The sequence below is a fragment of the Panthera uncia genome (genome assembly GCF_023721935.1).
Source record: "Panthera uncia isolate 11264 chromosome D3 unlocalized genomic scaffold, Puncia_PCG_1.0 HiC_scaffold_8, whole genome shotgun sequence".
Classification (NCBI taxonomy): Eukaryota; Metazoa; Chordata; class Mammalia; order Carnivora; family Felidae; genus Panthera; species Panthera uncia.
Genome location: NW_026057586.1, coordinates 74,467,803 through 74,485,354, shown reverse-complemented (window position 1 = coordinate 74,485,354; position 17,552 = coordinate 74,467,803).

The following is a 17,552-nucleotide window of genomic DNA, read 5'->3' as shown; positions in this document are numbered from 1 at the left end:
CACAGAGCTGCCTGTCCTGGTCCAGATAGGAGCTGATGGCTCGGGAGAAGGTTGTCTCATTGGACACTGTGTCTTAACCCTAAGAGGTCTGGGCTGTAGAAAGCCTATTTGTGTGTGTGTGTGTGTGTGTGACCATTATGGTCAACCTGTTTTGTTTGCATTCCAGCCACAGTGGATCCTCCAAAGTGCCTGGAGCCAGACATGTCTTTTTTGTTATTTCTCTCTGAGTCAGGAGTCTCAGGAGAAGGGAAAAGAAATCCATGAACTCCCAGGCATAACCCTACCACCTAGAATCTACCATTAGCACCTTCCTCCGCTTGCCTTATCGTCCCCCCATTTATGATGTATTTCAGAGCACACTGTAGACACCGGGATTAAACACCTCAGTGTTTCTGTAAAGCTGCAGAATCACTTGGGCCACTGAAACTCGTCCTGGAAGTTCCACGTGTGTGGTTCAGATGGACACAGAATCCCCGAAATGGAAACAGAGGTGGGATCTGGGCCCTTGAATCCCAGAACTGTCTTCTCATCTGAGCGGATACACAGGAGCTTGGGGCTCTGAAAAGTAGAGTTTGAAAGTCATTACCCTTATTTTACGGAAGAGGAAACTGAGGCTTGGTTGGGAGTAAGGTCACGTATCCCAAGTCATTCATTAATTAATAAAAGACTGTTAAGCCTGACTCTAGGATTCTTCCATGGCCTCCGTTGGTAAAATGAGAAATGCAATGGGATTTTCTTTGGGAAAATGGATATATTACATGGGGAGGGGGGTACTCACAGATCTCCAAATCCATTCATGATTATCTACAGGACAGGGTGGACTGAGACTGGACCCGTTAGCCAGGGGGCCTCCCCAAGATGCTGGGGGGGGTGTCCCTTGACCTGGAGGTTTCTCAGACTGTTGGGTGACATTGTGCCACCCGTGGAAGAAAATGTGAGATAGGAGAGGCACGGGAAGACAAGAGAGGACAGTAGAGGGAGAGAGATCAGAGATAATACGAGAGGAGAGAGGAGAATGAGAGAGACTGACTGGAGTGGACAGACGCTTGGGGAGACCGTTGAGGATGAAGTATAATTTTCCCTCTACCCTTCGAGGTTCTTGGCTGAGACGCTCCCTGTAATGAAAGATTACCAGGAGAAAAACAAACAGAAGTTTGATCACATGCATACCTCCTACATACATGGGATCAACCCAGGAAAACTGAGTAACTTCCCCAAATGGCCCAAACCACCACCGTAAACAACCTCTCCAGCTAAGCACAAAAGGTGGAGAGGGGAGGGAGGCCAGTTATGGGAGGTGACCAGAAAAGGCACAGGAAAGAAGGGTGAGGTAGTCGTGCAGATTTAAGTCCCTGCTTTCTCCATTGATAGGGGTTTCTAGAGATTTCCAGTCACCTTTCTCCTCCTGGTGCTGAGAGATACCCTTACAAATGGAGATTTCCCCCACAAACATCAATGTCTCCTATGGAAGAGTAATTTCCACTTTCCTCAGTTTTTAAAGCTTTTCCTACATCTGCTGTTTCTTAAAAATTATCAGCTGTTAAATAACAAAAATTCAACTGAGTAAACTTGAAGATCTATTGGTTTTATGAAATGATTCCTGAATCAGGCGGCATTCCATCCAGCAAGTAGAAAGGAGCTCCACTGAGCTGTACAAAAGGAAAGGTTTTTAAAGGCAGAGGGTGATTGGGGTAGGGGAATAGGAAAAGATTAGCAACGAATGCGTCGTTTGAGGCAAGGTTGCCCTCCTAAGGGGAACGAAAGGGATCTATCAATCAATTTCCCAGTGCTGACCAGGAATTTCCAGGTTGGCTGGTTAAACGTCACATTCCTGTAAAATTGAGACCGCAGTTAGGTTAGGTATTAAGTCTTGCTTTGCTGATGTGGGGCCTCAGCATAAGTGACGCCATTTTGGACCTGTGGTTTTCTTTTTAACACAGCCTAAAATAGACTTACACCCAAGAGGCCTATTTAGGGGGAGTATAGTCTGTTCCCCTTCAAGAGTAAGGGAAGCCCCTCCCCCAGGAGACTGTGAGCTAGCAGGGAGGAGCTGGACTCACTGGGAAAGTAGCTGCCTGTTGGCCGTGCCCTCCAGCAGCCTTCTAGGCCCATTGCTTGCTGCCAGCTTCCTGTAGATGCCAAAACCAATATTCCCAGAAGAGTGCTTGGAGCCTGGAAGGAGGGATGAAAATGTCATCTCCAGCAGTAGCCCAGCCATTGCTGAGGTCTCAAAAGCATCCTCAATTTCACTATCCCTCCCCTTTCCCTCCCACCCATCTCTGAATCTAGAGGTCCCCTCGGTGAGTGGTGAGCGGGCTTCTCAGTGGGAGAGGCGCTGCCCTGCTCCACGGGGCAAGGGGTTGGACCGGCAAGGGTTCCCAGGCAGCCCCAGGTGGACACATGGACAAGGCCAGGGCAGAGTGGTCCACGATCCCAGAAAGTGGGACCAGATTCCAAACCCAGAAGAGCAATGAGAACAGGGTGATGAACAGGTCCCTGTTTTGAACCATTCTGCCCAATTGACTTGCAGAGCATGGGGAGTAGTGGGGTGGTGGTGGGGAAGAGAGTAGGATATGAGAGACAACGAGACAGTAAGAGAAAAGGAAATATGAAGGTCAGGGACGTGGTTAAGAACTTGATCTGTGTAGTTCTTGCCTCTCTCCATCCATCCATCCATCCTTCCATCCTTCCATCCCTCCCTTCATCCCTTCCTCCCTCCCTCCCTCCCTTCTCTCTCTCTCAATCCCTCTCTCTCTGCACTTACATCACCAAATATTTATGGAACACATTCCAGGTATGTGCTTGGCACTGGGGATATGGCAGAGGATATGACTCAACAGGTACCTGCTCTCAAAAACCTGATAAAATTCTGGAGTGAAGATAAAATGATCAGCTAAATAATTAAAAACCATGTAGTGATAAGGGCTTCAATGAGAAAGAAACAGGAGAATTTGGCGGAGACTGAGAAACTGCCTGATTTTTCAAATTAATTCTTTAATAGCTAATGCAAATACACGATTCAGACTTTTAAATGTACATTTAATTTCTATTATCATCAAGACAATTCGTGAATATAGTTTGAACATCCAAATAATGCAGGGAGGTGGGGGAGAAGAGGTGCTCGTACCTACAGAGCTTGCTTCAGATTATCAAAGCAATTCTACATGTTATTTTGCTTCTCGCAGCAACCTGGTAAAGTAGGAATGTCTAGCCCCATTTCCCAGATAAGGAAACTGAGGCTCAGGTTAAATAGATTTCATAAAGTCATATTCTTAGGAGATACTGGGGCCGAGTCCCTCAGGCCTTGGCTTTGTCTGTGGCTTACTTGGGCCCACTGTGGACCCAATGAACGATCCCCAAGGAAATCTTCTTGGATGGGTACGGAGATTTAGTTACAAGGATGTTCACTGCAATGTTATTTATGATATCGATGGAAAGGAGCCCAAACTTCCACCAATAGGGAATTGGTTAGGTAAACAGATACACGGGAATACTATGTATAATCTTGTGATCTCTCTCTCTCTCTCTTTTTGTAAATTTTTTTAATGTTGATTTATTTTTGAGAGAGAAGGACAGAGCACGAATGGGGGAGGGGCAGAGAGAGAGAGAGAGAGGGAGACACAGAATCCGAAGCAGGTTCCAGGCTCTGAGCTGTCAGCACAGAGCCCGACGCGGGGCTCGAACCCATCAACCTTGAGATCATGACCTGAGCCGAAGTCGGACGCTTAACCGACTGAGCCACCCAGGCGCCCCATCTTTTTATATATATCTTGAAGGCAACACAAATCTTCATTAGAGCTTCTCAGAGAACATCGAAGAGGACTCGATTTTGTAATCCTTAGCGACCCTTCAAAAAGTCCTCTTTCCCCATTTTTATTTTCTTGCATCTTCACGTTTTCCTGATACTTCGGAACCACTCGGTTTCCACTGACACTCAGTTGCCTGAGGACCTTGCTTCTCCTCCTCCTCCTCCTCCCCATTTCCTTGCATCTTTATTCTTTTTCTCTCACAAGAATGAGAATCCCTTGTCCTTACTTATCCGGTTCTTTTTATACACAATTTTGCTCTGTAAAAACTCAAGAACCCAGATGGTTAACACAGAAGTATTTCTACTAGTGTGGGGGAGAAAGAGGGAATGTTAAACAGGCAACCACAGGATTATCTTCAGCCAGTGGAAGAGGGTAAAAGATGTAAACAGTCAAACATGAAGATATTTTTCATCTATCACACTTAAATTTTAAAAGCTTTGTTATTTTGTGGGGTGACCGGGTGGCTCAGTGGGTTAGGCTCAGGTCACGATCTCGTGGTTCGTGAGTTCGAGCCCCATGTCAGGCTCTGTGCTGACAGCTCAGAGCCTGGAGCCTGCTTCGGATTCTGTGTCTCCCTCCTTCTCTGTCTCTCTCTCTCTCTTTCTCTCTGCCCCTCCCCCACTCACGCTCTGTCTCTCTCCCTCAAAAAAATAAATAAACATAAAAAAAAAAAAACCCTCTGCGTGGAAGAGTGTCAGGAATCCTCACCAACTGTGAAGGTCCTCTGGATGGATGTTTGAGAACTAGGGAATAATTCTGGAAAAATCCAAAGGCAATTTCCTAACCATAGCCACCGGCTTCCGGAGAGGCAGAAAGAAACATGCCCCAGGATGCTGCTCCCTCCTCTGCAGAATGGGAGCTGAAGCAAATGTCTGGGTTTCGGCCTCCAGATGAAGGGAAATAAATCATTTTTCTTTGGCACCTGCATCAGGAGGGAGGGGCTTCACAATCTTGTCTCTATTCAGAGTCACTTTAACACAGTGTTGACAGTCCTAGATAGAAAGAAGTGACCAAAAGCAGACAGACTCGGCAAGCTCCCAGAAAGGTGGGGTTTGTATTTCAAGCAGCCGCCGGAAAGGGGTGTTCACTGGAGTGTGAACTGTTGAGATGTGCTCCTGCTCGAAGCTTCCGGGCTTTCTTCTCCTTGTAGTCCAAACTCCTCTTTCTGGGGCAGTGGGGGGTGGACTTCATGTGGCTCGGTTGGGCCGACCCCACTCTGGTCCCCCCGCGACGACGGACGTGTAGCCACGTGTAGTTGATTAGAGTATCTCCTTCTGGCCATAGTGATTTGTTCGATGGTGAGTTCGTGAACCAGGCTGGCCAAGCACAGCCCTTCCTAGGAGCTTTCTACCGGAGCTCTTGGGAAAGACGGTTTTTCCGCTGAGACAGGTGGACAGAACAGCATGAATCCGGGGCTCCCAACAGTTGTTCCTCATCACATCACGAGAGCCAAACAGAGAAGAGAGATGAATAGGCCGAGTTCCCTGACAGAGCCCAGTTTGAACTCCCAGACCCAGCTATGTCTGAATCCCAAAGTCCATCTGGAAGCCCCAGTTTCATTAGCCAATATATTTCAGTTTTTGTTGAAGTTATTTTGGGTTGGCTCTCCGTCACTTGCAACTCAAAAGAATCCTCGCTGATTACAGGCCCAATATGCAAGAGGTTATAGCATTTTCTGTGGTCTCTCTGCTCCATAATCTCTTGGCAAGAATTCGATTCGATTCGATTCCATTCAATCCCATTTGATTCCATTGCCTCTATTCAGTTAGATTCAGTCCAACTCAATTCATCCAACTTGGTTGTTTTTCTTTCTTTCTTCCTTTCTTTTTTTAGGTTTTATTTTTTTTTAAGTAATCTCCACCCAATGTGGGGCTCAAACCCACAACCCCGAGGTCAAGAATCACACACTCCACTGACTGAGCCAGCCAGGTACCCCTCATCCAATTTGTTTTAAGCACCTACTATGTACTGGGTTTTACTGGGTTATGGGGATTCATAAACGAACAAGTCCCCATCTTTGCTCTTAAGGACTTGAAAGTGACTTATAAACAGTCAATGGGAAAGATGCCTGGCTGGCTCAGTCAGAAGAACATGCAACTCTGGGTCTCAGGGTTGTAAGTTCAATCCCCATGTTGGGTGTAGAAATTACTTTTAAAAATCAATAAAAACAGTCAATATGATCAATATGCTTATGTTTCAAGCATAGTGGAACCAGAGAGAAACCCACCATGGGCTGGGTGCTCGACTTGAAGAGAGAAACACTGACTCTTAGAATTCTGATTTCATTTTTTAATTTATTATTTATTTATTTATTTATTTATTTTTCAACGTTTATTTATTTTTGGGACAGAGAGAGACAGAGCATGAATGGGGGAGGGGCAGAGAGAGAGGGAGACACAGAATCGGAAACAGGCTCCAGGCTCCGAGCCATCAGCCCAGAGCCCGACACGGGGCTCGAACTCACGGACCGCGAGATCGTGACCTGGCTGAAGTCGGACGCTTAACCGACTGCGCCACCCAGGCGCCCCTATTATTTATTTTTTACTATGATGGAAGCCAATGCAGTTTAGTCCCCAAGAACAAGGACTTTACTGGACAGACTCATTCTCTACTGTTTGAGAGCGAGGTGACTTTCAGTTAAGAGGCTTCCCCTCTCTGAGCCTTACTTTCCTCATCTGCAAAATGGGGATAATAATAGCATCTATGAAGTTCGGCTGTGAAACATCAACGGAAGAGTGAGCAGGTCAAGCATCAAGCACGTAACAAGTTCTCAGTAAATGATCATTGCCTCCATCCTTTCCTCTGACTGTGGGGAGTGCCGGGTGGGTGGGGGGTGGCACAGAGCACGGGGGGGACATCAGCAACGAAATTCTCTCTACCCTCCCCGTAGACACCAAAGCCCTAGGATCTTGCATACTTTCTGGCACATAAAAGGTACTCACAACAAATTTCATACATGTGTGTTGAGTGAAAAGTTAAGAATTGTTGGTGGACTAGCAGGTTGAAGAGCACGGGGAGGTCCAAGCCCTCAGCAGGGAGCTCAGTGTTAATGCCAAAATGTCTCTGGGGGGGGGGGGCGTAGGGGTGCAGTTTTCCTGGCACCATGGGCTGGGTGCTCGACTTGAAGCTGCACGGTGGGCAAAGTCCTTTACCTCAGATTCAGAAAATGTTCACTTCTATCAACAAATGGAGACGGGTGACGGAGATGATATTGGAGGGTGAGGTATTTAAATCCACTGGGCAGGGCCATTCTGTCCTCCTCCAGAGCTGAGAGACCCTCTAGTCACTCAGCCTCCTCTTTGGGACAAGTGACAAGGAGCTGGAGGGACGCTCAGAGGTCAGTAACCCAATGCAATGACTTCCTTTTCCGGAAGTAGAAACCAAAGCCCAGAGAGACTTGTCCAGGGTGACCGTCAGGCGAATGACAGATCCGGGCAGGGACACTCATGCATGCACATTCTACCCTACCCCCACCCTCGTAGATTCTCAGGAAGTCTGAGCCAGAGGAAGAGAGGCTGGGGAGGCAGCAGGGAGGGGGACAGCTTGAGTGTCTCGCGTGCTCTGGTAGGCTTTTCCTTTATACCCCATGAGGCTTTCCTTGCCCCACCTCCATTGCCCTCCTCTTCTCAAGGGGTAACCCCTGTCTCACCTCTGAACGGTCTATGGGCCATCGTTAATTTCCTGCCTCTTTCTCCAACACCTCTTGGAACCAGTCCTGCCTCCTCCAATCCAGCCCCTATAAGAAGGGACAAAACATGGAGTTTGCATGGGGGCCAGGCGCACAGCAGATGAAAGGGCCAGGCAGGCACGATTCCCTACAGTTTTGCAAAAGGAGAGGGTACAGGCCCATCTAAAAGCAGCAGCCGCTCAGCTCACACGGATGCCACAGGAGAAAAGGTGAGCCTTGGTGTGGCCAGGTCAGGCATTTTCCAGGAGAAGCCAGAAATGGAGATTGTTTTAAAGTTTGTTTATTTATTTACTTTGAGAGAGAGAGAGAGAGAGAGAGAGAGAACGCATGCACGCGCGCACACACACGTAGGGGAGGGGCGGAGAGAAGGAGAGACAGGATCCCAAGCAGGCTCCGCACCATCAGCGCAGAGCCTGATGCGGGGCTCGAACTCACAACCGTGAGATCATGACCTGAGCTGAGATCAAGAGTCGGATGCTCAACTGACTTTGCCACCCAGGTGCCCCCAGAAACGGAGATTTATTTTTGTGTACCTTTTTTTTTCTCTAGACAAACACATCTGCTAGGGAAGTCGACCCTCAGTTTACAATTTGTAGGGATGTGGCCTCCTGTCCACCCAGGCCTCGGAGTGTGCAGATCAGCCCCACGGATGGAATGGGGAGAAACGGAGCCAATCGGGGGCCTTGGCATGAAGTCAGCAGCTGAGAGGAAGAGGCCTCGGCAAAGTTGCTGAGTTTCTGGAATCCCAGGCACTCCGTGGTGAGATTTTTTTTCTGCTGCACATAACAAACCTTCTGCCAGGCTCCTGGATGCTGACAGCCCAAGATGTGGAATTGACTTTGAAATGCAAATCACAGGGAAAAAGTGATATTGATGTTGCCGACTAATTAAGGGCTGGCCTGGTTTAAACTTTGGAGGGCTCCTGCCTGCCTCCGGCCTTGGAGGGAGCCCGGGAGGACGCTGTTTTTATTAAATCGAAGAGGTGAATCAACTGGTCTAAGTGGATGGGGAGGCGGAGGGTGGACTCACAGTGGCATAGAGACTCGTGAGTTCTTCACAACTCATTTACGGAGACGGCAGGGACACGGGTCTCGGAACATTAGCCCCAGAGCCATCTCGCTTCCAGGGTCACTGATCGTGGAGAGAGGATGGAGTATTGGGGCGGGCGACAGGGCCTGGTTTTATTGGAACTGAAAGCGGCACAAGGCGGCTGATTGGAGTGGTCAGCTGTGATTTACAGGAGGCCTCATTTGCAGATTCTCTCCGCGGGGTCTGAGTTACACTTGGAGACCTTCCAGAATTAGCAGTTGCCAAGACAGGGGCATTCACAGCCTCTCAAGGCCAGCGCCCTGGGGGCAGGAAAACGGGGGCCCAGGGCTACCTCTCCACTGCCCTGTGCGAACTTAACTTAGCCGGCTCTGGATCTCTAATGACAGCTGACGCTTTCTGTAGGCTGGGAAGATGGTGCCCTCATTATTTTCATTCTACAGAGGAAGAAACAGAGTTGGAGAGGGTCATGCAGCAAGCGGGTTACAGAGCTGGAGTTCAGGTATACATATATTCTGACCCTAGGGTTCAAGGTCTTAGCCCCTCGACTCTGTAACCCCTTCTTCTCCACCCAGTGCTTGGCACATGAGAGACGTTGGGTATGTTCATTCAATCACTCACTCATTGACGCATTCATTCATTCACTGGCTCATACTAGATGCTTCCATATATTATCTTATTTGAGCCCATGAGAACCTGCCCGGAAAACATCATTCCCCTTTCACAGATGGGGATGTGGAGGTTGCAGCCTGTTAACCGACCTGCAGCAACTCAGAGCCGGAAGCACTGGCGGGGCAGGACTCACCCCTCAGTCTTCTGACCTTGATTCTAGTATCTCTACTACTCCAGAGCTTGGCACTAAAATTGTACTTCCTTGAGGGCGGGCAAGGGACGCGATCCTACGTTCTCATTCCTCAGGGTCCCTCGTGCAAAGCTGAGCGGACTAAGCCACTCGTTCGTGCACCACGTGTGTGAACGGAATGCCTCTGTGGCTATGGGGGCATCTGGGGACCCGGTAGACGTGGTCCTGTCTTTGGGAGCCTATGTCCTGGCAGGATCACGGGCAGGGAAATAGACAATAACCATAGCAAGGGATGGAGGTGGGAGGGGGCTCTGAGAACTTGGAGAAGGGGCTTTTAAATTAGCGTGTATGGTTGTCACATCCAAAGAGGGCTGAATCAGACCAACGGGAATCTGGGGGTAGGGGGTCTGAGAGTCAGAGAAATCTCCCTGGTGTGTTACTTAGAGACACAGGCTTCAGATCCAGACAAGCTTGAGTTGGGATCCTATCTACTTGATTTAATAGCCCTGGGTGCTCAGGATAGCTCCCTCACCCCAATGAGCTGGTTTCCTCTGAAGAACAGGCTTCAAAACACCTGTCTCCTGGGACTAAATGAGAAAAGGCAGATGATACACTAAATATGGAGGCTGGCGTGCCAGAAGAACGAGAGAACTATAGCTATCGTCATTGTCATTGTCACCACCCTGGCTATCGAGAGACCCCAAAGGCTGCCAGCCCACATGTGTGGGCCTCCACCCCTCTTTCTTCCTTCTCCCCACTTTCTTCCCTCCACTTCTGAGCACCGACTGAGCCCAGAGTCACTGCTCCGTGTCTGGTGCCAGGTTGGGTCCAACGGGGACCAAAGAGTCAGCCGCGACTCTGGGTCTCGGCAGCCTTCCGTGAGATTGTGCCTTAATGATTTCTGCGCCCAGTGCAAAGTCAGGCTGGGATGATACGTGTTGCTTAAAGAAATGTCTGAAAGAGATGACACATAGTTTTTAAAAACTGCAAAGAGGGTGGGGGGGGAGCGTGCCTGGGTGGCTCAGTTGGCTGAGTGTCCGACTCCGGCTCAGGTCATGATCTCATGGTTTGTGAGTTCGAGCCCTGGGTCGGGCTCTGTGCTGACAGTGGGGAGACTGCTTGGGATTCTCTCTCTCTCTCTCTCCTTCTCTCTCTGCCGATCTCGCTCTCTCAAAAAGAAACAAATATTTTTTTTTTTAAAAACCGCAAAGGGGGGTCCCTGACCGTACGGTAAAGTGGGTGGATCAGACTCTACAACACAGCAGATGTGTGCATATTAGCAGACCTGAATGAACCACGCTCCCAATATTTACGCTCTTGTGTGGTCCTCTCCCGTAGAATCTGGCTGGCCCCGAGACTCCTTTAACCAACAGATGCTGAGCCATTTCCAGGTGTTAAGTCTTAACTAAAAGAGAGTTGCCGAATTCTGGCTAGAGACCGCTGCCTGCCTAAAGATCTTCCCAGGGGCCTGGTGGTTCTCGGTTAAGTCAGGACAGATTAGCAGGTGTTAGGTGTTGGAGACCAATTATCACCAAAGAGACTCTTCAGACTCGACCGCATCAGGAGGATGAAAGGGAATTAATTGAAAAGGGAACGATTTTCTCGCTACGCTTTCAGCCCCAAAAGGGAGCGGCTTTTTCTCAGTGTTATTTTCCCACCCTGCTCCCAAGCCACCTGCATGTGAGCTCTGCGCCCTGAGAAATGCGGGCCCAGGTATCTCATGGTTTCCTGTAGATTCTGTCCACTCCTGGGGGTGTGGCATCCCTTCAGTAGTGCGTCCCTCACATGTCCCTGACTCCCAGGGCCCTGAGAAGGACACACAGTCTGTACATTGTCTGAGCTCTCCATCTGGAATCCCAGGCCCTCCCTGGGACTTGTGGTCAGGTGGTAGAGAACAGTATTTATGGCTCAGCGGCCAGATGGGGCTGGAACGTCCTGTAGCAGAACGTAGTGATGAGTGAAAAGTCAATGGTTCTCAGGCCAGAATCAGTCAAGTGCGGGAGAATTGTAGTTTTTGCTGGTATCTCAGAAGGGATATTTCAGTTTTGTGCTAATCACCTCGGTTTCCTGTTAATGCACCCCCTGGCTCCTGCAGGCAGGGAGAGGGTTGCCTTAGGGAGGGGGTGCGCTCGGGACTCTTTCAAACCGGGGACATAACCAACCACAGCCACTGGCAAAGGACATGGGGGTGTTGGTCTGTGTGGCTGCCTCCCTCCTCACCACCAATTCCTGACCGTTTTCTCTTGAAATTACATACAGGGCATTAATAATGATGCTGATTGTTCCCTGTCTTCCCGCTGTTTGGGCCAGAGGCCTTTTTAGATCTCAGCGGTCGGAAAGATGTTAACTCCAAATGGAAATCTAATCACAAATCATGGAAAGATTGACTTTCCAGGGCCTTTGGGGCTGTGCTAGGCATCTGGCTCGGGCATAAGCATGTCTGCTTCCAGCTCGAATTCCCTGACATCCCCTCCCCTTGGTCATGCTTTGGATTGATCTGTAACTTATTTTCTTGCAAACAAAATAATTTCCTATAGACGTGGATTTTAATTTGATCGACAAGGAGGCACTGGGCTTGAGCCTAGAATGGGACCCCTGCCATCACTCTGGGAGAGAACTCACCCAAAGGGAAGAGAGGGCCTGGCATGATGACACTGTGCCAATGGCAGAGCCTGAGATGTCACAGGACCGTGGGGATTCCAAGTGGAAAGATCATGGTATTACGATCGATGCTCAAACGCATCCCCAACCCAGGCCAGCGCCTATATCCTATGTCACAGGGTGGAGCAAGGAAGCAGCTTCTAGAAGCTTGAGAGCCAAGCAGCAGCACTGAGATCCCTCTGATATGGTGGACCACGAGGGAGAGAGAGCCACTGATGCCCTGCTCTTCATCCTGGATTAACGGGTAGCAATCAGCAGGGGAATTTCAGCTCATTAGAATGTGCCCCTGTGGGGCTTCTGGGTGGCTCAGCCAATTAAGCACCCGACTCTTGGTTTCAGCTCGGGTCACGATCTCACGGTTCATGAATTCAAGCCCCATATCGTGCTTTGTGCTGACAGTGCGGAGCCTGATTGGGATTCTCTCTCTCCCTTTCTCTCTCTGCCCCTACCCTGCTCACACATACTCTCTCTCTCTCTCTCTCTCAAAATAAATAAACTTAAGAAAAAAAAAATTTTTTTTTTTAAATAAACAGAATGTGCTCCTGGTAGGGCAGTAGGAGAAATGGCAGTGCCCAGGAAAGACTGAGAAATAAATAATCCCTGGTCCCTGCTATGCCCTGTGAAGCAAATAGGGGAAGTGCTATGCCTGGAGGGAAACTTTGGGACCCACGAATATCCCCACACGGTCACTCTGGATGTGTCCATTCGCACATCTCCTTGCTGGCGAGCCTGGCCCTCAACCTCTGCTTCTGGCAGAAGGGCACGGTTCTGAAAAGCACACACTCTTTGATTTCCCGCCGGAGAGGCCTCAGCAGATTCTGGGAGGCTGATGTCAAGTTCTGAGAAGAAGGGCATGAATCATGGCTTTCCAGGGAGGTTAAAAATCCAGACCCTGGGCAGTTGCCAAAGATCACAGAGAGCGGGGTCAGGTTCTGAGTGTCTTGTAAAGCTGGATTCTTTCCTTAATGCGACAAGTCTGAGTCCTGTAGGATGAATACCAAAAGCTCAGTGAGCCAGCCGGTTGTGTAAACATAGGCTGTGTGGCTGGATGATCATGTCCTCAGTCTGGGTCAGAGGAGGAGGTCCACTCACCCCACTTTTCCTTCAGCCTTTGTGCCAGAAAGCCAGGTGGCCTTGGCTCTCTCTAATGTGAGAAGGTTCTAGAAGATCTGTTGGGGGGGGGGTCTACGCTTTGTGGATGAAGGGGTGCTTAAGAAAGACTGTCAGAGTCACAAAATTGTCCCAGAGAGAGTAACTGAGAAAGAGATGAATTTTATCTTTGTATTTTACTTCATTGGTTCTAAGCTGCACATGTTCTCCCACATTTTAACATGTCTGAAATCAGGATGTCTCTTCCCATAGAGTGACGTGAAAATGTTGTATCATAGGATGATGGGCACCATTTTCTCATTTCTAGCGGTTCGTGAAATACCCCGCGTCTTACTTACAACCGATGGCATTGTAGATTTGGCGAAATATGATCTTTTTTTTTTTTTTTTTGCAGCTCATATTTGTATGGATTTATTCTGTGCTAACTCCTCTGATTAGCACTTTACATGGATGAGCTCCATAAGACTCTGTGAAGTGATCCTCATTTTGCAGAGGAGTAAACCAAGGTCAGGAAGGTGAAGTCACTTGCCTAAGGCCACACAGCAATGGAAAGGTCCCCGCCTTTTTCTTTGTTCTCATGTCTGAATTCATCTCTCTTTCATCTATCCTCTCTGAACTTTCAGTGTGTTGATAAATTAAATCAGGATTTCCTTTGAAGACCTTACTATCTATCTATTTATCTATCTATCCATCTATCATCTATCATGTAGCTTCCTCTCTCTCTTCCCCACCCCCTCTTTTCTCACCTTCCCTTCCCTCACCTTCTCTCTCCTTCTACACATGTATGCTCAGACATTCTTGAGTACCCGGTCCCCAAATCTTTCTCTTAATCTATAACACTCCTGAGCAATCAACTTCATTCACTCAGTCCGAATGTATTTATTGGGCATCCACTATTACGAAGGCTCTGGGGAAATTATTCTGTCCAAATGAGAGATGAACAAATCTGTCTCCTGATCTCATACGATTTACGATATCATCTTATGTAAAACTTTTGCTTTTTTGTAGGCCAGTTAAAACTCCATTTTAAAGGTACTAGGAAAATCTATCCATCAAAAAGTGCGGGATTACACCCTGCTACTTTCATAGGAAGGGTAACTTCCGGCTTCCAAAAGAACCTGGTCCAGCTCGGGGGAAATCCAACCTAGACTGTGTAGTTGAGGTCATGTAGGTGGTGTTGTCAAAAATAACATAAATGCAAGAGTTTACAAAAAATGCCAAAATTGAGTCTATTGACCTGTCATGCAGAAGAACACCAGTGAGGGGGCGCCTGGGTGGCTCAGGGGGTTAAGCGTCGGACTCTGGGTTTCAGCTTAGGTCATGATCCCCCAGTTTCATGAGTTCAAGCCCCATGTCAGGCTCTGTGCTGGCGTTGCAGAGCCTGCTTGGGGTTCTCTCTTCTCCCTCTCTCTCTGCCCCTCCACCACTCACGCTGTCTCTGTCTCTCTCTAAATAAATAAACTGAAACAGAAACGCCAGTGAGAAATTTCCCTGAGCAGATTACGCACAGAGGGGATGGAGTCAGAAGCGTTTAGTGTTAGGGAGGGATTTTCATGGGAATGTGCTACTTATGGATTGGAAGCTAGCCTTGTGGACGGGGAGAATGGGTTCCTTGGTCCATACACAGATCTGGTGGTCAGGAAAGTCTTCAGTCACTTCTAGCGAGGGCTGGTGCTCAGGGTCACTAGAGCTTGTGGTCCCGGATCAGCTGCGGCTGGTTACAACTCTTTGCGATGAGACAGAACAATCAGTTTGGGTATCTAGTATCAGTTTAGGCAAGTGCTGATGTAAGCGGAAATTCTTCTTTCTTACAGTACTCCCGAAGACTGAATCACTCAGACTTTGGGAAAGGGACTGATGCCGCGTCATTTTACCCGGATGCCATCGCCTTGTGTTGGGGCCAAAGAACCTGGCCTCCCCCCCGTCACCCCGTTGGTACCCAGTGGGGCTTCTCACAGTGGGACAACTTGGAGGCCGAACTTATAAATGACAATGACCAGAGCGTCTACAAAAAACGGGACTCTGGGGGCGCCTGGGTGGCTCAGTCGGTTAAGCGTCCAACTTCGGCTCAGGTCATGATCTCACGGCTTGTGAGTTTGAGCCCCGCGTCGGGCTCTGTGCTGACAGCTCAGAGCCTGGAGCCTGTGTCAGATTCTGTGTCTCCCTCTCTCTCTCTGACCCTCCCCCGTTCATGCTCTCTCTCTGTCTCAAAAGTAAATAAACGTTAAAAAAAAAAAAAAAGCGGGACTCTGATTCACAATCTCTGCAGTCACCAGCCGGGGATACAAGCTCTGCCACAGTTAGCCTCACGTGGTAAGGACTTCATCAAGAACTGCCAGCTTAAAAAAAAAAAAAAAAAAAAAGAACTTCCAGCTTCCCTAACTTTGCCCCTACTTGCAAACGAGGACCAACCAGAGGGGGAAAACAAACAAACCAACCTCCCTAACGGATCACTTAGAAAACTCCCTTCCAGCTAGCCTGCCTCCAGCTTCCTGTGCCAACAGCCTCCACTCTGGGGGTGGGGGTTGAGGAAGGGGTAGACCTGAGCCCATCCCTTGTTTCCACTATAAAGCTTTCCCACTCCTCTGCCTGCCTTTGAGTTTCTGCCAACGGCAAGTGATGGCGGCCGACTCCTTTGCTTTATGGCCAACTCTGAATAAATAGCTTTTGCTTATTTTTATTTGGGTGGTCTTCATTTATTTCCACAGTTCCCACTGTCAAATTGCAGACAGGAAAGGCGGCCAGTGGAGCTGGCTGTTTTTGACAAGGGGAGCCCCATCCAGGGGTGCAGGCAAGCTCTGAGGCACCCCCTGGTGGGCGGGATTAGCGGCCTCTGGTTCCCGGAGGCGGGACAGCAGGTGGGTGAGGGGCAGCTGGTGAAGGCCCAGAAGGTGGGCTGGCAGCCTTGGGGGGGGTGGGGAGGAGGGTTCTGAGAGAAGCCACCTCTAGCAGCAGAGATAAACTGCATCCTTGGTTGTCAATCCCTCCTGAATGTTCAGCAACTTCTTGGCAAACTTGGTGGTCTTGTCTTGGCTACACCGTGGGAGTTAAAGAAAGGGTTTGTTCCCAGATGGGGACAGATCAGCCAAGCGCAAGGTAGAGGTCACAGCGGGAATTGCAAAGGACGAGAATGCCGGGAGGCATCAGGGCAGCCGCAAAGCCCCAGATCACCTCCCAGGGTACCACGGGCTCCCCTTAGAGCAGTCGTGAAGGAGGAGCACCCCATGTCCTTTTGCAACGAAGGCTGTGTTTCCTCTTTCATGACAGGCACCAGCTACGGTGTGGTCGCCCTGGAGAAACCTCAGAGATGTTTGGGGGAAGAAAAAGCTCTTGAAAAGACTATAATTCTTGCCACCTGTACATTTTAGAATAATAAAAGGGGGCAACGTCAATAGCCAACCCGAGGAGATGGTTAAATCAGCTAAGTTATAGGCATCCAACGGACTATCCTGCGGTGGTGAAAAGTAATGGAAGTCTGTTCGAAAAAGAGAGGAGAGGGCCGTCATTACACATCAAACAGAAAAAAAGTGGGCCTAACAGTTTGCACAATATGACGCCATTTTCATGATGAACAATGGCCACATGGATAGAAGTTGTTCTGTTTTGTTTTAATGTTTATTTATTTTGAGAGAGAGAGAGAGAGAGAGATGGAAACCAATTTGACAATAAACTTCATATATTGAAAAAAAACCACTAAAATATAACAAAAGAAAAAAAAGAGAGAGAGAGAAATGAAAGGACAGAGAGAGGAAGAGAGAGAATCAAGCAGGCTCTACACTGACAGCGGGGCTTGATCTCAGAAACCCTGATATCATGACCTGAGCCAAAACCAAGAGTCAGGTGCTTAACTGACTGGGCCACCCAGCTGCCCCAAGACCATGAAATTGTTGACCAAAATGTTAAGAGTTACAATCTCTGTATGAGGGCTTGAGTGACTTTCATTTCCTGTTTACTGGCATTTTCTGAAGTTGCACTAAGAAATGTAAATGCTAGGCTTACACTGGGAAAGGTGAATGTCATTTTGTATGCTGTTTTAACAATGGAGCTGCTTTGGCTCTGAACGTGGGACTCCACTCTTCTCCCGATGCTCCCACGTGCTCCTCCCTGGGGTCTGCCTGGCTGACAAAAATTCCAAGAAATAAACCCAAAATGCAGCTTAAGGAGATCTGTTCAGGCATAAGCAGGGAGGGGAGCCAAAGTCTTCATCCAGTCCCTGAGCCACCCGTGTCCTTGGAAAAATAAAGCAGCAAAGCTTTCAAAAAGGACGGATTTGGGCTCTGGAGACAGAAAGTTGATCAGAGAAGCAGTGAAGCAGTGTGGGGTGTGGGGGCATGGTGACACAGGCCAAAGGTGGGGGTGGGCTTTCCCTTCCCATCATCTCAAAGCCACACCCCAAATTATAGTATTCTTCTTTGCTACGAACAATCGATATTTT